Source organism: Lissotriton vulgaris, chromosome 9 (assembly GCF_964263255.1).
Source record: "Lissotriton vulgaris chromosome 9, aLisVul1.2, whole genome shotgun sequence".
NCBI classification, from domain to species: domain Eukaryota; kingdom Metazoa; phylum Chordata; class Amphibia; order Caudata; family Salamandridae; genus Lissotriton; species Lissotriton vulgaris.
In genome coordinates, this window is record NC_141697.1 from 675,687,010 (window position 1) to 675,714,149 (window position 27,140).

A 27,140-nucleotide genomic window follows, 5' to 3' on the forward strand; every position below is an offset into this window, starting at 1 on the left:
CCTGAGACTTCAGAAGGAGGCGCTCTCAATTCAGGCCCTCAGGTAGTTTCTTCCCCAAGCTTGGTGAAAGTTTTAAAGTCCTTTCCTCTGTTCACTTGGACAGAGTTTCGTCTTGACATCCAGAAGGAACACACTTGGACAAAGTTCCAGGGCACCGTTTTATACCTAAAAAGTCTTTGTTCTTTAAAGTCACAAATCACTCGATCCAGTCAGAACCAGCTCAGTGGGGTTGGGGAGCACTTGGTTTACGAGGGAACATCCTGCCCTTTCAGAATGAGGGGGTCTGCTATCAGATGCCCCGTGGGAGGTGGAGCCATCATTCACCTTGCCGGGCCCTGCCTTGCTCAGATCTCCCCATGCTCTGAATAGCGATCTCTCTCTCCAGCCAGGTCTGACCCAGCTGGCCCTGCTGCTCCAAAACCAGACAGCCAATACACAAAGCCTATAGTAAAGCTTAGGCAAGAAAATACTGCGTTTTCAGAAGAGGCATTTTCGAACATGGGATATATAAACGGTCCTTACTAAAAGGTGTACCTCAATGTCCTGAGCATAAATATATCAAACTCGAAGTTCCTATCAGGTTCCTGGGTTCAGATAGGATTATAGAAGGTAATCCTCAACCTGCCCATTCTAACCTATGAGAACGGGTAGCTTCTCAATAGAAACGGTGAAATGGAGGGTAACTCGCTAATAGAGCATGCTACACAGAACAATGAAGTGAAGAATAACTCGCTATTAGAACATGCTACACAGACAATAGAAAATAAATACATACGGAGGCAAGATGGCCGCCAGTGGGTTGTGAAAACAGTCGCACACTATCCCTCTCCTCTCATAACTTGATGGGGAAGGATGAACCCCCGATGCCTTGGTAATTGAAAATAGCGAAGAATCGGAGAATCCTAGCGCTTGGTGTGCAGGCGGTTTCGTGGCTGATAGACGCTCGTAGAATTGGGCTGCGAGGTGCGGCTAGTACAACTTGGACGAGTCACGCCCGGGCTGTGCTCAAAGCTGCGAGCGCTGCGAGAGAGCACTGGGAAGCAGCATGGTTTAGCTTCTGGAAGATGGCACAAAGGGGCAAATCAGAAAAGGAAAAGATGGTGCTAGCGGGAGTGGGCGCTCCTAAACCGCCAGGGACAGGCACAATACCGAAGGTGCCAGCATCGATGAAACGAGCAACTACTGGCCCACCCAGAACACAACAGAAGAAAGGGGAGAAGGCGGGGGAAAAAAAGCTGGAGGATAAATCGGCACAGATAAGTGAACCCCCGATCTCAGCTCAAGCTTCAAACAAAGAGCATAACCCATTGACACGGAATAGCAAGACAGCGGTGATTAAAGACAAGGAATTAAATTACAGGCAACCCACCGTATCGGAAGCATTTGGGCCAAAGACTGGAACACCGAGAACAATAAGAAGCTCTGTAAAACAAACAGCCAAAACCCAAGAAACAGATGCCGAGGTAGACGCAGACGCCGATAGAGACGCGAAGTCAGCTGGAGCCGTCCTCGAGGACGCAAGCGGTGTGGTTGCTGGGCAACCAGGAAGCTCTGCCGGTGCACGCTCTGCTAGTGTTACGGATAGAGGAGAGACAGAGGACGCAAGTAACAAGCAGAAACAACCGGTGAGTGGGGGGACTATGGCATCTGTAAGCAACACTCTGGAGGGGGCAGCGGGGGAGAGTAATGATCCAATGATGCATGCACTACTACAGGTCGAGGAGGAAATGGTGAAAGAACTGACTAAAGCGCAGGGTGCAAAATGGGGGAGTTTGGTGAGCCTAGACTCACAGAAAGATCGGGAAGGGGAGTTTGTTTCCGTAAATGAAGGCACAGACTCCTCCACGGCCGAGGAGGAAGGAGGAATAACTACAGATATCAGTACCGACACGGAAGGGAGCAGCGGGCCAGAGGGTAAAAATACACAGAAAAGGAGGAAACCGCAGTCAAGGAGAGGAGGTAGAGGAGAAGGCTCTTCTGGTAACTTGAATAAAACGAATAAAAAACTCTTGTGGGATTATTCAGCGACTTCCACTATATATCAGGAGGAGGATACGCAAGGAGAGGTTGTACATACAGGAGAGACAAAAGGCGGAAATCAACAGCAAGTAACAATGGATGTGCTGTATAACACATTAAAAACAATGCAAGCTGAAGCCAGAATAGAGAGTCGTAGGGCCAGGCATGACACTAAAAAACTACAAGCGGCAATAAGAAAAATGAATAAAAAATATGAGGATGTGGAAGAGAGAGTCGTGCAGGTTGAAGAAAGGACGGGCAGACTGGAGGACGAGGTCTCAGACTGGCAAACATTTAAGATGGAACAGACGAAGATAACGGAGGACTTGAATTGGAAAATGGAGGAATTTGAAAATCGCCAGAGGCGTAATAATGTGAGACTTTTCGGACTGGAGGAAGGAGTCGAGGGCCAGGACCCAAGAGGTTTTGTTATTAAGCTGTTGAGAGATGCTTTCCCGAGGCTCAATGGCAGTGGGAGATAGAGGTACAAAGAGCACATAGGTTCCCATTGATAAACAGAAAACGAAAGGACAGACAGGGTGATTTACCAAGAGCTATGCTGGTATTCTGCGGAAATTTCTTGGCCAGGCAGGAAATTATAGAAAAAGCTAGACCTGACTCGAAAAAAACAGCTCAGGGAGTAACTTTCTTTGCTCGACCAGATTTCTGCCATGTTACCGTAGAGAGGAGGTGGCGACTCAGGCAGTTAATTGCGCCCTTCCAGCGACAAGGGGCAGAGGCTTATTTAATGTACCCGGCAAAACTAAAAATGATCACAGGAGGGGTTACCAGGATGATGTTTTCAGAAATAAAAGCAGGAGAATATTTGGCAGAGCTCACAGAATTGAATAAAGAGAAAGGAAAGAACTAGCTAGGATGAAGAGAAAAAGATGCAGAAAAACATAGTTGCTAGAGGAATAGGGGGTCAAGGCAAAGGAAAGGGAGAATGAGTACACGGGGGAGAGGGAGGCGACTCTACAATACACAGCAGCCACATATAGGTCATGTATGACCTATTTGCCTGTAACAGGGGGGGCGGGAAAGGGGGGGGGTGTTGCTGGAAGGGAGGGAGAGGCGGGGGGAAGGGGGGAATGATGATATACAGGAAAAAACAGCACAACTGAACAAAAGCACAAGAAGAAATAGAAAGGAAGGAGTTTTGATAATTGTATACAATAATGAGATCAGGTTAATTTGGTTGGGTATAAGAATAGGGAAGGACAGAAATTATAAATGGCATTAAGGATTATCTCTCTAAATATATGTGGGCTGAATAATGGAGATAAAAGACAGAAAGTGGCAGCATTTTTAAGAATGTCTAAACTAGAAATAATGTGTCTGCAAGAGACACACATCCCTGGAAAAGAAATTTTTTTGTTGGAACAGATGGGGTTCGAAGTACTTGCACATACAAACCAAGAAACTAGAACTAAAGGAGTTGCCACGTTAGCTAAAAAAGGGACAGCCCACCTTAAGAGAAAAAAAGCGGACCAGGATGGAAGATGGGCCATAGTAGAGATAGAGACGGCGAGTAATTTTTTATCGAAAAAAGAAAAGTGCTATGAATTTAATGAAAGAGTAGGTCACCTTCTAGCTATTCGGACACGTCAAAATATTGCAGCAGGAGAAATAAAGGAAATCAAAGATCACTCAGGAACTATAGTTAACACCCCAGAAGGAATACAGCAGGCTTTTAAGAGTTTTTACGAAAATCTTTATAGACAGGAAACAGGCAAGAGGGATAAGGAGATTACTGACTATTTGGCAGAAATACCACATGATGTATTAAGCAATGAGGAAAAACAGAATCTAGATCTTACTCTAACGCTACAATAAGTAACGGAGGCTGTGAAGCAACTACCAGCAGGGAAGGCTACAGGTCCCGACCAAATACCAGTAGAATTTTATAAAACATTTTGGGATGTACTGGGGGTAAATATGCTGGAAATTCTTAGACAGGCACAGACAGGTAGAGCAGTTCCACAATCATGGGCAGGGGCAGATATAATAGTGATTTTAAAGAAAGACAAGCCGCCACTAGAGCCAGGGTCCTACAGACCAATCACACTGCTAAATGCAGATACAAAAATCTTTTCTAAAGCACTGGCACAAAGACTGAGTAAGGTGATCGAGGGGCTAGTTTGCACTATTCAGCATGGCTTTATCCCTGGGAAAGGAACCACTCAGCACACTAGACAGATGATCACCATTCGGGACGCAGCAGGGGTTGCAGGAGATCCTGTCGCGGCTATATTTCTCGATGCCGAGAAGGCTTTCGACAGGGTTTCCTGGGACTACCTGTGGAGGGTGATGGAGTGGTTTGGGATAGGTGAGAGATGTATCAGGGCAGTCCAGGCTCTCTATCAAGGCCCAACAGCAAGAATAAGAATTAACAGGAATTACACAAAGGTAGTTCAGATAAAACGAGGGACGAGGCAGGGTTGCCCAGCATCACCATTATTGTTTGCTCTATATTTAGACCCATTGTTAAGAAAACTTATAAATAACAATAATATCCAGCCAGTAAGGTTACACAAGTCTGACCATAAGATATTGGCATATGCAGACGATGTGGCTATAGTAACACCGAATCCAGGGAGTGCGATAGTGGAAGTTGAAAAAGAGGCGATGAATTTTGGAGTAATAGCGGGTTACTCGATTAATAAAAGCAAGACTCAGATTGTGCAGAATAGTAATACGACATATCAGGATGTTAGAGTGGTGTCAGTAGCTACATATCTGGTTGTAAAAGTCACTGCTGACTTAGATAAACTCGTAGGGCTCAATATGGAACCACTTTTACTTAAGGTTAAAAGAAACACAGAAAGGATTCATAATTTGCACTTGACACTAATGGGTAGGATAAACATGATCAAAATGATCACGTTTCCAAAATGTCTTTATATTTTCAGAGCAATACCGCTATTTTTTGAACAGATATGGTTTAGCAAAATAGAAAAAGTAATTAACAGACTGATATGGGCTCAAGGGAAGACTAGAAGGGCATTTCGCTATATGACATTACCGAGGGAGAAGGGGGGTTGGGGGGCACCGGATTTTAGATTATAATATTGGGCAGCTGTCCTACAGTATTCACAGGGGCTCCTGGGAGGAGGAGTAGAACAACTTGGTGATGGCACTAATTGTATAAATGTCTACAGAGCATTGCTAGGGGGGGAGGCAGAGAATGCTCTGCTAAACACGATTGGATTATAATTATTTCAAACATACCAGGTTCAAGACTCTGAGAGCAGTTTATAACGTTTGGAAGGCGATCGCTAAAAAGTTTGGTATAGGGAGATACAATTTCTATACTCGTTTGTATACAAATCAATCACTCCCAGGCGAAATATTCCGAGATGAAATCATGAAGGACTGGTACAACAAGGGGATTAGAAGGATAGGGGACCTACTGGACACAGAGGGAGGGGTATTATTATTTCAGGAACTGCAAAAGAAATATGGGTTATTGAACAACAGTTTTTTTAAGTATCTCCAGATAAGAAGCTTTCTCATGAACAAAAGAGGTGGATCGATAGGATTTAACCAATGCAGAATAATGGACTATCTTGGTATACAGAATTATTGCACAATCCAACAGTTATACGGAGAAATGTATTTGTTAAAAAATGATGACAGAGAGAAATATGCTGAGAAGTAGGTGGAGAAGGTGGGATCTACCATAGAGGACTTACGGATATCGATAGACTTAGGACGAACAGTGCTATGCTCTGCGACACTACAATCACAACACTACAAAACACTGTACTCCCTCTACCATACTCCGGCAAGAATTGCACAGTGGGGAGGAGTCAATGGGATTACATGCCCACGATGCGATGCAAGGGAAGCAGACATTGTTCATATGTTTGCGCAATGCCCACAACTATACACGCTAAAAGAAGCTATTGAGGGTTTTTTGGAAAACCCATTGGGAATTAAGATTAAACTAACAAATGATTTAATAATCCTAGGTGTTTCTACAGGAACACCGGACTTCTGTACAGAATGTTTATTTATGGTAACAGCGGTATACCGGATTGGAATTGCAAGGGCCTGGCTTGATAGGATGCACCCAACATTTCAAAGCTGGATTGCTAGGCTATTATCTACATATCATTTTGAGAAAGCCATATATGAAAGGAAGGGTAGAAGAGCGAGAGCATTAGGGGGAAGAATTTGGCAACCAATAGATCAATGGAAAAATAGATTAAGAGCAGAGAGGCTGGGAGATAACATATAGGTGGTGGGGGGAAAAGTTTGACATGTAAAACTGATATGCTTACTATCAAAATGTATGTTTATGATGTAAATTAGCTTGCGCTTGTATGGCATTATCTTTATTTTTACTGTGCTCTTTCCTTCTTTTCCTTTGTTTTTCTTTGGAAATTTAAGGCTGTGAAATGTATTGGAAAATTTGGAAAAATGGGGGGGGGGAAACTTTAATAAAAAGATTAAAAATAAATAAAAAAAAGAACATGCTACACAGAACTAGGCATGAAGGTTATCCTAATCCATACAGTCATCCTTACACAGAGGGTATTCGCGCTGTGGCACTGATTAGCAGTGGTACGGCACCCAGAGCATCTAAATCCAGCCAATATAAAAGATAGGAAGAGAATAGAGGGAGGGAGACCCATGCCAATGTTGCCAGGTCTAACACGCGTCCCCTCCAGCTGAAAAGTGGGGAGAACTCACCATCTCCTTGGGGGTTCTCCTCATTAAGGCAGAAAAATCTGGTCAGACCGTCAGCATTGGCGTGTTCTGTGCCAGGGCAGTGTTCCACCGTAAAATCCATACCCTGTAGGGAAATGGACCACCTGAACAATTTGGTATTCTCACCCCTCATCTACATCAACCAACTAAGGGGCCGGTGGTCTGTCTGAACCCGGAAGTGAGTCTCAAACAGGTATGGTCCCAGCTTCTTCAGCGCCCAGACCACAGCAATGCCTCACGCTCAATTGCACTCCACCTCTGTTCTTGGGAAAGTAACCTACTGCTTAGGAAGGCTACCGGTTGATCTAGTCACTCTTCATTGATCTGTGACAGAACAGCCCCTATACCATGATCTGAGGCATCTATCTGGACAACAAATTCCTTTGAAAATTCGGGTGCCCGAAGCACATGGCAGTCTTCAGGGCATCAAAAGCTTTCGACAGGTGTCAGTCCAGTAAACCTTCTTGGATGCTTTTTAGAAGTCAGCTAAGTCAAGGGTGCAACAATGTAGCTGTATCCTGTGACAAACCTCCTGTAGTACCCCGTGAGTCCTAAGAAGGCCCTCACCTGTGTCTGAGTCTTGGGGGGTTCTCACGCCAGATAGTTTCAATGTTGGGCTGAAGGGGTGCCACCTGGCAACTCCCCACCTGGTGCCCCAAATATACTACAGAACCTTGCCCAATCTGTCACTTACTGGCTTTGATTGTGAGGCCTGCTTTCCGCAGTGCTATCAATACCTCCCGGAGGTGGCTTAAGTGGTCCTCCCAAGAAGAGGTAAACACCGCAATGTCCTCCAGGTAGGCGGCACTGAAGTCTTCCAGCCCAACCAACACCCGATTGACCAACCTCTGAAAGGTGGCTGGGGCATTCTTCATTCCAAAGGGCATCACCCGGAACTGGTAGTGCCCATCAGGTGTGGAGAATGCTGATCTCTCCTTTGCAAATGTGCTGAGGTACTTGGCAGCCCCCAACCGATCTACGAGCTCATCAGCTCTGGGTATGGGGTGCTTGTCAGTCTTCGCGACTTAATTGAGGCCCTGATAGAACATGCAGAACCGAAGCTCTGGGGTGGCACCAGGTGCTGCAGCTTTTAGGACCAGGAGCACTGGGCTGGACCACGGGCTACTAGAGGACTCAATCACCCCGAGGGCAAACATTTTCTTAACCTCATCCTTGATGTAGGGCCTTACCCGGTCAGTCACTCGGTAAGCCTTGTGCTTAATGGGAGGACTGTTCCCAGCATCCACGTCATGGATACACCAATCAGTGACACTAGGCACCAGGGAGAACAGATCACTGAATTGTCCCAACAGTTGGTGGCAATCACCCTGTTTCTCAGGAGTCAGTGTGGTGGAGTGGACCCAACCCTCTACTGACCCATCTCGTTACCCTGCACCCAGGAGGTCAGGAAGGGACTCACTCTCCTCCATCCCAGCATCTGCGGCCAGAAGCATGCCCACTTCAGACCTTTCAAAGCGGGGCTTATAGCTTGCCCGTGCCTCAGTGTAACTTGGCATGCAGATCCCTGTGAGCATACCTAGGTCCCTGTGGGTGAAAAAGATGTACATCACAATATATTGTCTCAGTCACATATGGAGTCAACATAAGGGCACAACACAGATACAGACTCCACAATGTAATTAAGCAATGGCCATGAGCTTCTGCCATCCTCCATGTCATGCTTTGGTGCACAACTAATGTTGCACATTGGTGTCAGATGTGCAGTTTTCACAATTTCGAGCTCAGGCACTGCACACATTGACAATAGAACACTCAGATGAGGTACACTGCCGTTCACTGCCACGGAATGTCCCTGACTCCCCTAATGCAGCCGATGTCATAAGGCCAAAACTCAGGATGCAACGTCAAGGACCATTTCATCAATGACATGAGAAAGTACATGTATCGAAAATGCATGACAGCTGCACCCAATAGAGAGGCCACTTACAAGCCATTGCATCACACTAGCAACATCACAGAGCTCAGCACTGGCTCAGGGTTGGAATACATGCAGTCACTCACAACCAAATTCACCCTTCCCAGAATACTCACCCCCAGCTTGAAGCTGATGGGCCCTCAAACGTTCATCCATCTCTGGCTATGTCACAGCCAAGATGCGGGTCATTAGTGGTGTCATGCTCCTGCGCACCAATCTGCCAGTCCGAGGGAGCAGCCCCAGCGTCATCTCTGTCACGTTTTTGATCAGCCGGCAGATGTCATCCCACCTCTTGTGACAGTGTGTGTGCCGTCGGTTGGAGACACCCAGAGCCCGCACCTTGCGTGCAATGGCCCTCCATACAGCCGTACACTGGTGGACTTTGAGCTGCAGGCATGGGAGACAAGGAGACAAAATGTCAGTGACACTGGGTTATGTACCACTGTGTCTCAATACAGGAGCATGCACACACTCAGCACAGCTATTCAGATATGTATAGTAGAGACAATGCAGCATGACATGTAGTACATCAGCATGAGATAACCATGCCTAGATGCATGCAGGTATGAGTATGGACACAGTACCTGGCCATCTCATACACATGAAAAATACCAGCACAGAAAGCAAGATGAAGATGGCCCACATCTGCAATGCAGTACTTGAGGGAGCAAGACATTCATTACTTTGGAAATGATGTTTTGGGGCAGACTCACTGTGTCCAACACGGCACACCCCTCAATGTCCTTGGCCTGTGAATGGCTACCTGTGTCATGGAGGTCACATATAGGGACATGATCTTACAATCTCACACCCTCATCACAAGGTCTGTCTTGTGCAATACACAGGCGTAAGATAGCTAATTGAGGAATAGGGTAGCAGACAACAACCCATATATCTCACTCTGTCCATTCAGTGAGGAGTCCCTGACAAATTGGGCAGTGACTTTGCAGGCCAGAGGGGCTCACACTGCGTTCTAACGTGGCCCATCAGAACTGTCACATGCATGTACAATATGTGAGGGAAAAATGTGCCTACACATGTGAGTCAGTACACATTATGAAGAAAATGGAAGGGGGGTGTTTCAAATGTACAACAACCTGCTGTGTCATAACTGATTTTCCAACAAGAGTGTCACCCTCAGGCATTTCACTCTTGTGCATAATGCTGACATATCCATGGTGGCAATATAAAGTCAAACACACTTCCATCAGTACTCTCTGGACAGAAACTCTTTGTAATGTCACAGATGGGCCTGTGAAGAACCTTATGGACCCAAACATCCATTAGCACAGGTAATTTTTGTCCTGACTCCCACTTACTAAACTTGCTTTGTCACTGTATGGCTGCAAAAACACTGCATGTCCCTCCCATTCTGATATGCAGCCATGGAAATGTGTAAAATAGGCTACAGACCCCTTTCCCCTGAAGTCAGCATGCTAGGCAGTGTATCAAACAAACCCTCACTCTCAGGCACATACTGCAGCAGATCAACTTCATTCGAGCACTCCATGCACCCCTCTACTTGCACTCTAAAACAGTTACCATGACATCAGGAGCACCATACAGCCTCCCATACGGTGTGAGCACCTCGTCCACCAGGACCTCTAGCTCCTCTGAGGTGAAGGGATGGGCCTTGATGTTCTCAGTCCTCACCAACATTGGGTCCATGAGCCAGGAACAGCAGCAGTTGGTGGTGAAGGGTATCAGTCAGCAGTGTCTGGAAGCAGTGGAAATATGTGGCTCTCTCCCACACATATATAGCTCCCTGGGGTTGTTTCAGTGGTACTAAGCTGCAGCAATTGATGTCCAAGTCAGCTTTTTTCAAATGCATCCAATGACCCGGCCGCGTTAGCGGAGCACGCCTACCGCGATTTTCAAAATTGCATTTGGCTACCGCAATCGCGGTTCCCATTGGCTGTAAGGGCATGGGCATGGGCATTGGCGGTGACACACCGCAGGGGCCAGGCAATTGCTACTATGATCATGCATCTTACAAATGTATCCAATGACCGGCCCCGCTGTAGCAGAGCACGCCTACTGCGATTTTCAAAATTGCATTTGGCTACTGCGATTGCGGTTCCCATTGGCTGTAAGGGCATGAGCATTGGTGGTGGCACACCGCAGGGGCCAGGAGGTCGCTACTGTGATATGGCCGCCTGATATTGGTGCCCATGGCCGTGATTTTTGTGGCGGAGGACACCAACCGCCATTTTACAATGTGTATATCACTACCGCGATTGTGGTGGGCATTGGCGGTTGCACACCACAGGGGCCAGGCGGTTGCTACTGTGATTTGGCCGCCTGATATTGGTGCCCATGGCCGTGATTGTGGTGGCAGAGCACACCAACCACCATTTTACAATGTGTATATTACTACCGCGATTGCGGTGGGCATTGTCAGTGGCACACCAAAGGGCCCAGGCGGTCGTTACCGTGATTCGGCCACCTGATATTGGTGCCCATGGCCGTGATTGTAGTGGCGGAGCACACCAACCGCCACTTTACAATGTATAAATCACTACCGCGATTGCGGTGGGCATTGGCGGTGGCACACTGCAGGGGCCAGGCAGTCGCTTCTGTCATTTGGCAGCTTGATATTGGTGCCCATGGCCGTGATTGTGGTGGTGGTGCACCCTTATGCCACCTGTGGACGCATCATGCTGTGGCAGTGTCAATTGCCAGTTCTCAACATTGTACAGTAGACACATGAATTATGCCACCAGATAGTGCAGACCAGTGCTAATGTGACATTTCGACAATTGATGACTACACATGCCATGTCAATGCACAGGTTTACATGCACTTGCATGTACTCACTCACATGTCACTTATGAAATTATTGTGCATGAACACAGATCTGTGGTGTGATGGACGTTCACATTCAGGTTAAAACTGAATGGGGAAAAATCAGAAATACTCCTTCTGGGAAACCCAAATAAAATCCCCACACCCCTTCCCTGGCCACCAGGCATGGGATCTCCACCATCCCCAAAATCCGAAGTAAAAAGCCTTGGGATATGGCTGGACCAGGATCTCAGTTTTAAAACACAAGCGAGGAAAACTGCGGGAACGTGCTTCGGCCTTATGAAGATGGCACGAAAGATCCTCCATCTACTCCCCCTTCAATCCAGGAAGCTCTTGATGCAGGGGCTGGTGAACTCCAGATTGGACTATGGGAATGTCCTATATCTGGGGGCCCCAGTCTCTGTAGTCCACAGACTTCAATGTGCACAAAATGCGGCGGCAAGAATACTCACAGGAACCGCAGCGAGGAACTCTGCCAAGCCAGCCCTTAGAAGTCTGCACTGGCTGCCAGTTAAGGAACTGGTCAACTTCAAGACCCTGTGCATTGCCCATGGAATTCTGCACAATGAAGGCCCTCCCATCCTCAGGCCTCTTGTGTCCCATCAACAATCAATCAGACAACTCAGATCTAACTCCCTCTCCCTTGCAAAAGTCCCCAGAATTAGTAAGGCCAGAACAGGCGGTCGCCTGTTTTCGTACAATGCCCCCAGACTGTGGAATGCCCTCCCACTCTCCCTGAGGCAAGAACAAAACCACCTCAGATTTAGGAAAAGACTGAAGACCCTTCTCTTCCCCTGAGCATTCCCCCCATGACTTCCCACCCTCCAGGACTGCGGTCACTAGCGCCGGGATGCCCTAGGGTAGCTGTGCCCTCTACAAAACTCAAAATCAAATCAAATCAAATCAAATCACATGTGTACACATTTCAATTTGTTAGATGTTTAAACGACACACAGTAATGAGGGTCTGACCACATATTGTGCCTATTTCACTGTGTAGATTGCTGAACTCATGTCAATACTTGATCTTTGTGCACACACTGTGGACATTGTGTTGTTATTGTGTGCCCTGTCCGCATTATGCAAGAAGATGTGGCAGGGACAGCAGCTACGTTGAAGCTAGCAGTGTTGCTTTCTCACACATGTGCTGTGTCAACTACTCTCAGGGCTGGTGGCACAAGATGTTGTGATGTACCTTTTTGAATTCACATAGTCTGAATCCGTTTTGGAGGAAATCTCTGTGTGAATACTGGACATGTGTGCAACTAGTTTAGGTCAAGGTGTCCCTACAAGTGAGTTGTACTGTAAGCTGAACTGCTTTTCAAATCATTGTTGGTGCTGTCTCAGTCAACACGTAAGATGTTGGACACATCACATAGAGGGATTTAATTGACATGTGTGCCCTTTCATCTCACCTAGGAGGCAACCAAATGTGCATCGTCCATTCACAGTGCTGGCAGACATGGAGGATGAGGACATCATACGTAAATTTTATCTGGCTCGACCTACACTTCAAGACCTATGTGCTCTGTTGGAGCCCCATCTGAGGCCTCGCAGAACCTATCCGACTGTTTGACACCAATGTGTAAGGTGATGGCGGCCCTGCATTTCTTTGCTACTGGTTCATTCCAGTACACGGTGTCCACCGCAGGTGGGATGTCACAACCTATGTTCAGCATGGTGCTACTGGATGTCCTGTCCGCTATGATGACCTACAAGGACAGATACACCCATTTCCCCAGGAGGCATGAGTTGGCAGCTGTGAAGGGTGATTTTTATGTCCTTGGGCACATCCCTAATCTTCCTGGTGCCATTGACTGCACCCATATCGACCTGGTACCACCACAGGCATGTGAGCACATCTACAAGAACAGAAAGCATTTCCATTCCATTAATATGCAAGTGGTATGCCAGGCAGATATGATAATCACACATGTCTGTGCCAAATTTCCAGGATCAGCCTATGAATCCTCCATCCTGAGTAACAGCATCGTACAGTGAAAAGGAAAAATCCTTTTGGGTAAATTTCATTACAGACTAGTCATTCTTCAAACCGATTACCACACAACCAGATATTACACTCTTTCAACTTGCTCTTATAACACACCTGAAGATTGGACCATATACAGCCAGGGAAACCACTAACGCAAAGATTAAAAATTTCACATACATTTGTTAATCATATAACGGTATTCTCATCAATAAAAGTGACCAAACAATCAATGTACATGATATCTCAAAATTAATAAAACACAATACATAAAAAATTATTCGGACAATACATAAAAGGTAGAGAGTAAAAAAGCCAGCCAGATACAATATGTCTTTACAGTTTACACATCCGTCATATGACGATGTCAATAGCATGTAACTCAGCAGTTTATAATTAGTATTCTTTAGCCATGACTAGATTGGCGGATTGTGTACTAGAGTTTGGCGTCGACATATTTCGATGGGTCAATTTATAAATACATATCTTTCTCAAGAGAAGTGTATAGACTCTCTGTACTTGTTAGGTAAATTTGTAGGGTCACCTTCTTCAGTAAGGTAGACTCCCTTTTTCGTATTCTCAATAGTCTGTACCTTGGGGATATGGATTAAACCCCGGATCGATTAAAATATCCCTGTAGTATAACTTAGTGCTATATTTAGCTGGGATCCTAGTTAAAATAATGATACATCCAAAAATCCGGGGTTTCAAAAATATTGCTTGTACTGGGGGAGTTTTCCCGTATAGTCACCCCTTTAGAAGAGGACAATAATAGTTGGAAACTGATTGTCACGCTGGTTACGAATCAACTTCAATAGCGTAATTACTGTGGCAGGAGTCATGCTCACGATCCCTTTAATAATTAGGGTAGAGTTTCTTCAATCTGTAGCTGCTCCAGCGTGCGTTCTTTCCTCAAAAATTAAACAGCATCGTACCACAGCTGATGGCAAATCTGCATCCAGAGCGTGCGTGGTTTGTGGGTGAGTACGCAGAGTCAAGTAGTGCGCTGTATGTGTGACATGCTGTTCTCAGCTACTGTTTATCCTACAAAATTTGTCTGTGTATCTCACACCTAGGGGACTCTGCATATCCCAACCGGCCTTGGTTGCTGAGCCCACTGAGGAATCATAGGACCCTGGGTTATATCCGCTACAAGGATGCCCATGGCAGAACCCGTCCTGTGGTTGAGCGTACTTTTTGTTTACTTAAGCCACGATTTCGCTGCCTGGACAAGACCGGAGGTGTACTGATGTACTCTCCCCAACAGGTGCGTCAGATCGTAGTTGCATGTTGCATGCTCCACAACCTGGCCTTGCGCAAGGAGATTCCCCTGCTCCTGGGTGATGATGAGCTGCCTTGGCCACCACCTGCAAACCCACACATGTCCAGGGATGAGGATAGTGGAGAGGAGGACGGTGTCGGCCTACGTCAACAGCTCATCAACCGCTACTTCCCTTCAAGCTGCGTGAAACAGTACAACAGTGCCATTGTCTGCTAATTTTTGTTGTTGGTGAAAAGGCCTAGGTGAGCTTTGTGACTGCTGGCTATTGGCTCTGTACTGGCTGTTAATGTTTCTGGGACAGGGTAGTCATGCACAGCTATAGGATGTCTGTGTTGGTACTGTTGCTCATTGTAATGTGTGCAGATTTGAGTACCTTGTTGACAAGTGTTGTGTAATGGCTGTGATGCCATCACCTGACAAGTGAATAGTGTTCTGTTGTATTTTCCGAGGTCCCATCAGCCTCTCAATGAGTGTAGAAAATCAGTGCTCCTGGTACATTGTAAACAGAGCCAACATTATACATCCTGTGATAAACATGGAGCTGACACGAAAACATTGGTGTGTGAGGAGTGTTTATTTACAATGGGTATATGTGACAGGGAAGTGAACATTTACAAAATGGTGAAAAGGGAAACAATTATTATTATTATTATATTTATTTTTGTAGAGCGCACAGCTACCCTAAGGTTTCCCGGCGCTGAGGACGAAAATGAGCGAAATAACAAAGAGGGGAATAGTGAGCTATTGAGAACAGAGTTATTGGTTGAACAACCAAGTTTTTAGGTTCTTACGAAATTGAAGGTAACAGTCGTTCGTGCGAAGCTGAATTGGGAGGGAGTTCCATAGGGAGGGGGCCAGGTAGGAAAAAGAGCGACCACCCTGTCTAACTCGATTGATCCTGGGTATCTGGAACTTGTGTTGGGTCGAGGAACGTAAGATTCTTGGAGGGACGTATTGATGGACAAGAGAGCTCAGATAGGCAGGGGCGTTGCCAGCCTTGATTCTATGCATGAAACATAGAGCTTTAAATTTTGCTCGTTGTTCGATACGGAGCCAATGGAGACTCCGAAGACCAGATGAAGTTGGGGATTTTTTTGGTAGCATGCATATCAGCCTCACTGCATCGTTTTGCACTGTTTGCAGTTTCTTAGTGACATCTTTACATGCCTCCAGATATAAGATGTTGCCGTAGTCCAGTCTAGATGTAATTAGAGCTTGGACTACGGTTTTTAGTGTATTCTGGGGAGCATCCACCTGATTTTCTTGAGCCACTTGAGTATGGTGAAACAGGTGGCTGCCACTCTGACCGCTTGTTGTTTCATGGACAGGTGTTCATCAAAGATGACACCCAAGTTGCGAGCGGTTTTGGAGGGGGTGGGTGTAGGTCCCATCTGAGGAGGCCAATGTTGTGGGCCCCATAGGGTAGTGTGTTTTCCAAACAGAAGTAGTTCAGTCTTTCCTCCATTGAGTTTTAGTTTGTTCTCAAACATCCAATTGGCAATGTTATTAAGGCCCGAATGGAGGGAGGACGGGTTGGAGTGTGCATTCGCCGAAAGAGAATAGACAATCTGGGTGTCGTCAGCGTATCAGTAGATCGTCAACCCAGATTTTTCGGCTAAGGTGGCAAGGGGACTGATATATAAGTTAAATAGTATGGGGCTGAGTGTCAAACCCTGGGGAACCCCAAATAGTGAATTGTGAGGTTTGGAAGAGGATGTGGATGAGAAGACTTGAAAAGTTCTATCGGCGAGGAAACTTTTTAGCCATGCCAGGGCCGGTCCAGTAATGCCACAGGTTTGCAAGGTGTTAAGGAGGATGGTATGGGAGACCGTGTCAAATGCGGCACTTAGGTCGAGTAAGATGAGTGCCACGGTCTCCCCATCATCAACTTGCCGGCGTATAGTTTCGGAAACCCCAAGTAGGGTAGATTCCATAGAAAAGCCTGCCCTAAAGCCCGACTGGGATGTGTGAAGGAGGTGATTGGTTTCTGTGAAGTGAGTGAGTTGGGTGACAATATGTTTCTCCAAGATTTTGGAGAATAGGGGTAGCAGCGAAATTGGACGAAAATTAGAGGGGTCATTTGGATCTGCGGTGGCTTTCTTCAGAAGAGGTGAAACCATGGCATGTTTCCATGCCTTAGGGACTTTGGCCTCTATTAAAGAAGAGTTCAGGAGCTCTAAAATGAGTGTAAGGGAGGGGGTGTCGAGTGAAAGAAGGATTTGGGGGGGGAAAGGGGTCAAGGGGAGAGCCAGATTTAATAGTTTTTATGATTTCGTGCAATGAAGACAGGTTGAGGGGATCCCAGTTGGCTAGATAGTGAGGGGGGACACCTAAGGAAGGGTGTGAACTAGCCATTTCACAGTTGGACATGCTTACCGGGGAATTTGGGACTGATGGGGAAGAGGTTGAATCTTTGAACTCTTCATATATTTTGTCAATTTTGTTTATGAAGAATTCAGCCAGAGCATTGCACTGTGCAGAGTCCAGGGAGGGGGCTTTCGGTTGGCAAGATGAGCCAGAGAGTTCCTGGACTATTTTGAAAAGTGCTTTGGGCCGATTTTGAGCATTCTCAATGGTTGTTTTGGCAAATTCAGCTCTAGCTGATGCACAGTTAGCATGATATTTCAAGAGGGCTGCTTTATATAATGATTTTTGTGCAGGGTCATAGTGGACACGCCATCTACGCTCTAGATTTTTACAGGCTGTTTTTTCAAGTCTAAGTGCATCTGTATACCAGGGGGCCGGGGGATGAAGTGGGATTTGTTTTTTATTTTTCTGTGGAAGGAATACGTTGATGGCAGAGCTGAGCCAGTTGTGAATGGTTGTAGCTTCCTCTATGTTTGTTATATTAGTAAGGGGCCTGGTGTCGTTAAGATGAGTATTCCGCTTGGTAGTGTCCAGCTTTTTCCAGTTCCTTAATACCCTAGGTCCGGATGGGGCCTTATGAAAGATGGCCGGTCGCGGCAGTGCTATTGTAAATTCCACTAGGTAGTGGTCAGACCAGGGGATAGGTTTCGGAGGTTTACAAACAATGTTGTCTTGATTGAAGAAAATTGGATCAAGAAGTCTGCCCGCCTTATGGGTCGGACCCGCATTGTGGCGGGTGAGGTTTAGGGCAGATAGATCCGCTATAAAATTAGTACTGGTGTGACTAGAGGTGTCATTTAGATGGATGTTTAAGTCACCGACTATCAGAAAGTTTGTTGCATCTAACAGAAACGGTGCAATGAGCTTCGGAAAAGAGGCTGCCCAGATGCTGGCTGTGCCAGGAGCTCGATATATTAAAGCACCAGATAACGTAAAGTTTGGAGATAACAAGAGCTTAAAGGCTCCGGCTTCACAGTTAGGGATGTCAAGATCTATCCATTGACATGTATATATGTTTTGAAAAATGATAGCGATTCCACCTCCCTCTTTATGGATTCTGTTTTTGCTAATGTAGCTGTAATTAGCGGGCAGCGCAGCTGCTATGTCTGGACCCGAGCTATTAGTCAGCCAGGTCTCCGTGAGGAAAAGTGCAGCTGGTTGTGATGACGTGAGTAAATCAAAGATGTCCCTTTTATGTTTAGGTAGTGCCCTGCAATTCAGACTGATAAAAGAGAGGTCAATTAAGGGTGGAGTGGGAGTTATTATTTGCCGTGCCGGTGGAAAGTCGGCAATTTCCAGATCAATTTCAGAGGGTAGGGAATGACACCAAAGGTTGCAGTCAGAACATGTGAAAGGGGTATATATGCAATTAATGAACTTGCCATTAGAGCATATAGGAGGAATACATGCCAGAAGAGCCTCTTTGGAGTAGGTAATGGGGGTGCAGTTAGATGAGCCAAGGTTAGTGGCCCCTGGCCGCGTCTGGTCGCGGACGGGCGCAGACAGGCAGGACTTTGGCTTGACTTCGGCGCGACATCGGCGGGCCCGCTGCGCGCGTCCGCTGCGCGGCCGAGGACACATGGGTTAAATGGACAGGGGCGGAGTCAGCTGCAGATCGCTGATTGGTTGGGCACAGGAAGTAGAAATCACTTCCTCCGTGGTGGGCGTGGCGCCGTCCCTCCACTCAAACCAAACTTTTGGCGGTGGACCGGGGAACAAGTGCGCTTTACAAATAGTCAAGTGAGTGCTTACAAGTTTTAAAATCACAGTATTACACTTTTAAAATCGTGTGCTAATGCGTTAGTTACCAGCGCTCTAGATAGCGTAGTCTCCTGCTTGTCTCTACGCTCAGAATCAACAGAGCGAATGGTGGGAGCGGCTTAAGAGCCTGTGGGGAGTCAGCTGCAGATCGCTGATTGGTTGGGCACAGGAAGTAGCAATCACTTCCTCCGTGGTGGGCGTGGCGCCGTCCCTCCACTCAAACCAAACTTTTGGCGGTGGACCGGGGAACAAGTGCGCTTTACAAATAGTCAAGTGAGTGCTTACAAGTTTTAAAATCACAGTATTACACTTTTAAAATCGTGTGCTAATGCGTTAGTTACCAGCGCTCGAGATAGCGTAGTCTCCTGCTTGTCTCTGCACTCAGAATCAACAGAGCGAATGGTGGGAGCGGCTTAAGAGCCTGTGGGGAGTCAGCTGCAGATCGCTGATTGGTTGGGCACAGGAAGTAGCAATCACTTCCTCCATGGTGGGCGTGGCGCCGTCCCTCCACTCAAACCAAACTTTTGGCGGTGGACCGGGGAACAAGTGTGCTTTACAAATAGTCAAGTGAGTGCTTACAAGTTTTAAAATCACAGTATTACAATGAGTTGTCAGTGATGGTAGATGAGATAACTGATTAGTTTCCACATTGATGTGGTGACCCAGTCCAACAGACGCATGACATTAACCTGGCAGTGTGGGTAATGACAGTAAACAAAGTCAATGTCAAGCTGAACAGGGGTGCTATCATGGCTGGCTCCTTGACTGGCGTTTGGCTGGTGCTTTGCCACGGGATCCTCCCTGGGATTTCTTTGGACTGCCCCTTGGACATTTGGCTTGGGCGGCCTCTGCTGCGGGTTCAGCGGGGTCTGAGGACTCACCCCTATCTGTGGCCGCAGGGGAGGTGGGGGAACTGTCATCCTGCGGGCCACTGGAGGGAGGTGGAGCTGTTGTTTGGGCAGCAGGCCTGTCTCTCAGAACCCCCACAAGCTGGCCCAATAGGTCCACGATTTGGCCCATGCAGGTGTCTATGGACTTCAGCAGCAGGCGGAGCTCATGGAAATCTTCAAGAGCCTGGCCCGTGTGTTCCTGGGCTCGTTCATAGGCCCCAAGAACTCCGGCGATGTTGGCCAGGGCTTTGGTCCCAGTGTCAGGTTGGGTTTGATGCCCAGTTGCCCTCCCACCTGCCCTGCTGTCCCGGACCTGTGGTGTCACCATTCTATGCACCCGCATACTCTCCGTGCCCTCCTCAGATCGTGGGGTGGGGTGGTCATCCTCTGAGGCAGGGAGAGTGTTGCAGGCAGCACTGGTGGTGGTGGTGGTGGTGGTTGCGGGGGCTGCACAGGTCATTACAGCAGGGGTCAGCTTAGTTGTTGCTGAGGTGGGGGACGTGGGGGACAGTGGGGTCCTGGGACCTGTTGCGCCTTGGCATGCCTGATGGGCCAGCTTCTGGCTCCGCATCCCAGAAATCTAGGGAGTCAGCATCAGAGAGTCCATGTTCCGGGGATGAAGACTGGCTCTGCAGGTTGATGTTATCATCTTCTGCTGTCAGTTCTTGGTCACCTGTGGAACAGAGGGGAAATGGTCATTGGAGTGCACCCCTCAAGCTTGGTGTTAAATGTATTTTATTTGCAAGTTATACACCACACAGTTTACATTGATATCACACTGTATGTCTACACAGTACTGTATATCATGACATGATGTGGAGGTACATACATTACTTGTCCATGGTGTGGCATGTTAATAGATACCATGCGCCACGTGCAGATTTTGTGATTACAAGGATATGTTGTCATTTAACGACTAGCAGCAGAACGACGTTATGTGAGGCATCTTTGTTGATTACTCTGCATGGGAGACTTTACATCTGAGCATGAATTAGACATTGTGATCTCATGCATACCTTTGTCATGTCATGTGATTTTCTTTCTTTTTACTACAGACAATGCTTGTTTTGTTTTCATATGGGCCTTGATGCTCTGCCCCCATGGCACTTACAGATAACATTCAGTGCTGTGCATGATTGTGCCCTGAATTTCTTATACATGTGATTTGGTGAGTCACACTTTGGTTTCTGTTAGAGTTACATATGCTTAGCTGTCTGCACACTGGAAGTGGCAATTGGATCTATGTCAAGTTTGGTTGGATGTGAGGGCTGGTGTGGTCATATGGCTCTATGCCTTTAGAGAGAAATGGTGGGGTACATGCATTGTCTACTTACTTGTTCTGTGGCACATTTGGGGGGATTTTCTGACACATCTTTCTGGGGGTGTGGTAGAGTGCTCCATCTTGCTCAGCTTTGGCACAAGGGTGCCTGGTGGGGGTTGTAGTGCATGCTTCATAACCACAAAGCCCCTCCCTGTTAAGATGGTTCCCTCCCTGTGAAGTTGAGATGGGGAGGGAATAGGTTACTCATGGCTCTTGGGTAGGGGGAGTGTTCCATCCTGCTCAGGGGTGAGACAAGAGAGCATAAGATGGTTACTATACCTTTAAGTTTGTTTGGGTTTGTACAATGGCTGCCAGATGCTTCTAGCTGGGGGGAGTACTCCATCTTGCTCAGCTTTGGGACAAAGGGGACTGGTTGGAGTTGTAGTGCTGGCTGCCTATCCACAGACACCCATCCCTGTTGAGATGGCTGACTCCCTGTGGAGCAGAGGGAGGGAATGGTTACACATGGTTCTTGGGTGGGGAGTGTTCCATCATGCTCAGCTTTGGAACAAGTAGGCCTGGTGGGAGTTGTAGTGCTGCCCCCCCCCCACCCACACAAACTCCTCCCTGTGAAGATGGCTACCTACCTATAAGTTTGGTTGGGGATATACAATGGCTGCCACATGCTTCTGGCTTGGGGGAGTACTCCATCTTCCTCAACTTTAGGACAAGGGGGCCTGGTGGGAGTAGTAGTACAGGCTTTCCTCCCACACACACCCCTCCCTATTAAGATGGCTACCTACCAGTTAGTTAGAAGTGAGAAATGCAATGGCTGACACATGCGTCTGGCTGGGGGGGGGGGATGCTCCATCCTGCTCAGCTGTGGGACAAGGGTGCCTGATGGGAGTTGCAGTGCAGGCTTCCCACCCACAGACACCCCTCTCTATTAAGATGGCTACCTACCTGTTAGGTGAAGGTGACCAATTCATTGGCTGCTACTTAGTTCAGGGTGTGGAGAGTGCTCCATCCTGCTGAGCTGTGGAACAAGGGGACCTGGTAGGAGTTGTGGTGCAGTCTTCCCACCCACCAACACCCCTCTCTGTTAAGATGGCTATCTACCTGTTAGTTTGAAGGTAGCAATGCTATGGCTGCCACATGCTCCTGGGTGAGATGGAGTGCTCCATCTTGCTGAGCTATGAGACAAGGGGCCTGGTGGGAGTTGTAGTGCTGGCTGCCTATCCACAGGTACCCTCCCAGTTAAGAGGGCTTCTTCCCTATGGAGCAGATGGAGAAAATGGTTACACATGGCTCTTGGGTGGGGGGAGTGTTCCATTTCGCTCAGCTTTGATACAAGGGGGCCTGGTGGGAGTTGTAGTGCTTGCCTCCTACCCACACACACCCTTCCCTGTGAATATGACTACATACCTGTAAGTTTGGTTGGGGATGTACAATGGCTACCATATGCTGCTTTGGGACAAGGGGCCTGGTGGGAGTTGTATTTCTGGCCTCCCACCCACACACACCCCTCCCTGTTAAGATGGCTACCTACCAGTGAGTTAGAAGTGAGAAATGCAATGGCTGACACATGTGTCTGGCTGGGGGGAGTGCTTCATCCTGCTCAGCTGTGGGACACGGGTGCCTGATGGGAGTTGTAGTGCAGGCTTCCCACCCACAATACCCCTCCCAGTTAAGATGGCTACCTACCTGTTAGGTAAAGGTGATCAATGCATTGGCTGCTACTTGGTTCAGGGTACGGGGAGTGCTCCATCCTGCTGAGCTGTGGAACAAGGGGCCCTGGTGGGAGTTGTGGTGCAGTCTTCCCACCCACCAACACCACTCCCTGTTAAGATGGTTACATACCTGTTAGTTTGAAGGGAGCAATGCAATGGCTGCCACATGCTTCTGGGTGGGATGGCGTGCTCCATCTTGCGGAGCTATGGGGCAAGAGGGCCTGGTGGGAGTTGTAGTGTTGGCTGCCTATCCACAGGAACCCCTCCCTGTCAAGATGGCTTCTTTCCTGTGGAGCAGAGGGAGGGATGGTTACACATGGCTCTTCGGTGGGGGGAGTGTTCCATCTTGCTCAGCTTTGGGACAAGGGGGCCTGGTGGGAGTTGTATTTCTGGCCTCCCGCCCACACACACCCCTCCCTGTTAAGATGACTACCAACCTGTAAGTTTGGTTGGGGAGGTACAATGGCTGCCACATGCTTCTGGCTGTGGGGGAGTACTTCATCTTGCTCAGCTTTGAGACAAGGCCGCCTGGTGGGAATTGTAGTGCTGGTCACACACATCCCTCCCTGTGAAGTTGGCTACCTACCTGTAAGTTTGGTTGAGGAGGTACAATGACTGCCACATGCTTCTGGCTGGGGGGAGTACTCCATCCCTCCCAGCTTTGAGACAAGGGGGGCTGGTGGGAGTTGTATTTCTGGCCTCCCGCCCACACACACCCCTCCCTGTTAAGATGACTACCAACCTGTAAGTTTGGTTGAGGAGGTACAATGACTGCCACATGCTTCTGGCTGGGGGGAGTACTCCATCCCTCCCAGCTTTGAGACAAGGGGGGCTGGTGGGAGTTGTAGTGCAGGCTGCCTATCCACAGGCACTCTTCCACGTTGAGATGGCTGACTCCCTGTGGAGCAGAGGGAGGGAATGGTTACACATGGCTCCTGTGTGAAGGGAGTGTTCCATCCTGCTGAGCTATGGGACAGGGGGCCTGGTGGGGGTTGTAGTGCTGGCTGCCTATACACATGCAACCCAGGGAATGTTGCTAGCTACCTTTGTGGTGAATCAGAGTGAGTGAATGTTGTAACCTAGAGTCTGCAGTGGATTTATTCAATGCTTGGGTTAAACAAAGCGCTGTTGTGCCCTCCAATAAAGGTGGCAGTAAACGGGTCAGGTCATCGCCCTCTAAACCCTGGTTCTCCCACGCTCTCAGGGAACTTAAATCCGGCTGCAAAAAACTGGAGCGAGCCTGGCGCCGTGAATTCCGCCCTGATTTGAAGAGTGATCTGCGGAAGGCGCAGAAGGTTTACTATGCCGAAATTAAAGCTGCCAAAAGTAGGTACTTCTCAGAAAGGATAGAGAAGGCGGACAACAATGGCAAAGAAGTCTTTGCCATTGTTCAGAGTTTCCTTTCTCCCTGTGCTGCCTTACCAGTTCTTCCGGCCTCCGATCTCTGGTGTGAAGAACTGGCCTGCTTTTTTGATAATAAAATCATCAAAATTCAAGAGGAGCTCCAAAATTCCAGTGGGCTTCTTCGGCCCTTGTCACCCTTCGCTTGTTCTGGGGGGAAGCAATCTACTAGCCAATTTACCACCTTTGAGCCAGCTGTGCAAGCGGACGTGCAGGCCATCTTGGAGTCACTAAAGTCGGGTTCACCCTCTGACCCTTGCCCCGCCAGGGTTCTGGGGGGAGCTGCGAGCCTGGTATATCAGGAGGCCACTCAGGTGGTCAATTTGTCTCTGTCCTCTGCCTCTGTGCCACCTTGCTGGAAACAGGCGAAATTGCTTCCCCTCCTTAAGAAGCCTGGCCTGGACCCTCTAGCCACGTCCAGCTATCGTCCGATATCGCTGCTCCCGGCACTGGCGAAGGTCTGTGAAAAGGTTGTCTATAGGCAGCTGAATAATTTTATTGAGTCCTCTCAGGCCCTGCACCCGGCTCAATCGGGTTTCAGGGCGGCTTTCAGCACCGAGACGGCTCTGGTGGAAGTTTCGGAGGCCATCAGGGAGTGTCTGGACGGAGGCGGCAGAGCGGTCCTGGTTTTGCTGGACTTATCTGCCGCCTTCGATACGGTTCCCCATGCTCTGCTGCTGAATCGGTTGGCAGAGGTGGGACTGTCAGGCGCGGTTCTGGCTTGGCTGTCCTCGTTTCTGTCGGAACGGACGCAGCAAGTTTGGATGCCTCCTTACGCCTCGTCTCCCAAGAAGCTCAGCACAGGGGTCCCCCAGGGGTCGACGTTAAGCCCCCTGTTGTTTAACGTTTATATGACCCCGCTGATCTATCTGGCTGAGCAGTGGGGAGCCAAAATAATGGCGTACGCCGACGACACTCAGCTGTTGTTTACCTGGCCTAAGAATTGCCTAGATGCTAGTGTCATCTGCTCCTGTCTATCCAATGTCTTTCGGTGGCTCCTGTCAGCCCAACTTAAATGCAACGAGGACAAGACAGAGCTGTTGTTTTATGGCAACTTTCCGGCCAATTTTAAGGATCTCATTTGGCCGCCTGATTTTGCTTGTCCCAGCTCTCTTGGAGGCCCGGCCAAAAACTTGGGGGTCTGGTTCGGACAGGATCTTAAGTTTGAAGTACATCTAAAAAAACTTACGGCGACCTGTTTTGCGACCCTCAAGTCACTAAAAAGGTTCCTTCCACTGCTCCATAGGGAAGCAAAAGAGACGGTTCTGCGTGCTCTGATTCTATCAAGGCTGGATTATTCCAATGCCCTCTTTAGCGGTCTTCCTAAATATCTCATCAACCGAATGCAGATTATTCAGAATGCGGCGGTCCGACTTTTATTCCATCTCCCGAGAAGAACTAGCGCTTCTGCTCATCTCCGAAAGCTCCATTGGCTTCCAGTGGCCCATCGTATTGTGTTCAAATCTCTGGTCCTGGCCTTCCGTGCCCTGCATCAACACGGACCACAATATTTGCACAAGAGGTTCACGTTTTATTCCCCTCGCCGTGCACTCCGATCAGCTAATCTCCTTCTGATGTTTACGCCTAAAATCAGATATGTGAGATTGGGTGGTCAATCTATTTCTGTCCAAGCAGCTCGATCCTGGAATGCCCTGCCGCTCTCTTTGCGTGCGTCAGCCACACTGGCAGAATTTAAGAAGGGGTTAAAAACTCACCTTTTTAATCTCAGTATCTAGTTCCTTCCCTTCTTCCTTGGTTCGGCTCTGTTCTAGTTCACATATCGCGCCAGGATACTCTGTAGTAGCAGAGCGCGTAATAAAATCTTTTATACATACATACATACATCTGTGAGACATATGTCAGAGAGTGTGTGCTGCGCATGAAAGCATTTGGGCCTAGTAGGTGTAGCTTTGTGGTTGTGCAAGACAGTACATAGCAGTGTGGTGGTAGACATATGTTTGTACTTACCAGCCTCCACTCCCCTGGCTATCCCAGTGAAACTCTCTGGGTGTAGTATTGCACGCATCTTCTCCTACCATGCAGTTAACGTTCTTGGTTGAATAGGAGGGCCACTGCCAGTCATCTGAGCCAGCTGATGGTTCTTGTAGTTCTTGTTTCACCTGCCTCTTGAGGTCATGCCACAGCTTCATGATCTCCTTCTTGGTGCACGGGGTGGTCCCTACTGCATTGACCTTGTTGACTATCCTTCCCCACATTTGTGCTCTGGTGGCTAATGGTGTCTGTTGGACCAGGTTACCAAACAATTGTAGTTCTACTCTGATTATCTCATCTGCCATGATTGACAACTCATTGTCAGTGAATTTGGGCATTTTCTTTTATGCCATGGTGTGTGATGTGCTAATTGTTTGAGGTGCATGTGTGAGGGTGGTGGGGGTGATGTAAGTTGTTTGTGTGTGTGTTGTTGTGTTGGGGAGATGTGTGGTGGTTTGCCTCTCATTTGTGCTGTGGGGTTTAGTTCCTTCAGGGCTAGAATGTTGTAAGGGATTCTGGTCAGGGAAGGGCTGGTTTTATACTCAGCTATGTGGGTGTGTCAAAATGGAGTATTGCTGTCAGGTGTGTTGTGTGGGTTGTCCTGGGAATTGTAGTTGTCATGGGGGTGTATCCTTGGTGTGTGTTAGGTGTTTTTGGGGTCTGAGATAGTTTGGTGTGTACACTTGGTGGCCTTGTTGTGTTATTTTTTTTTGACCGCCATAAAAGTTGTGGAGCGGCCGCGGCTGTGGGTATTCAAAAGCCCGTCCGCCTGCTCTCCCATTCATCACTGTTGACGATCGCGGCGGTCGAAAACAGTGGATCGTTCCGCTGTCACATCAATGGTATCCTAATTGTATGTGTGGTCACTCCGCTGGCCTTGCGGTCGGTTTGGGTTTTTCTGCCACAAATCCGACCGCCGTGGACGGATTTTCACCTGCCCAGCCCGCTACTGGAGGTCTTTTGTGGCATCGTTCTGCCGCAGTCAGATTTG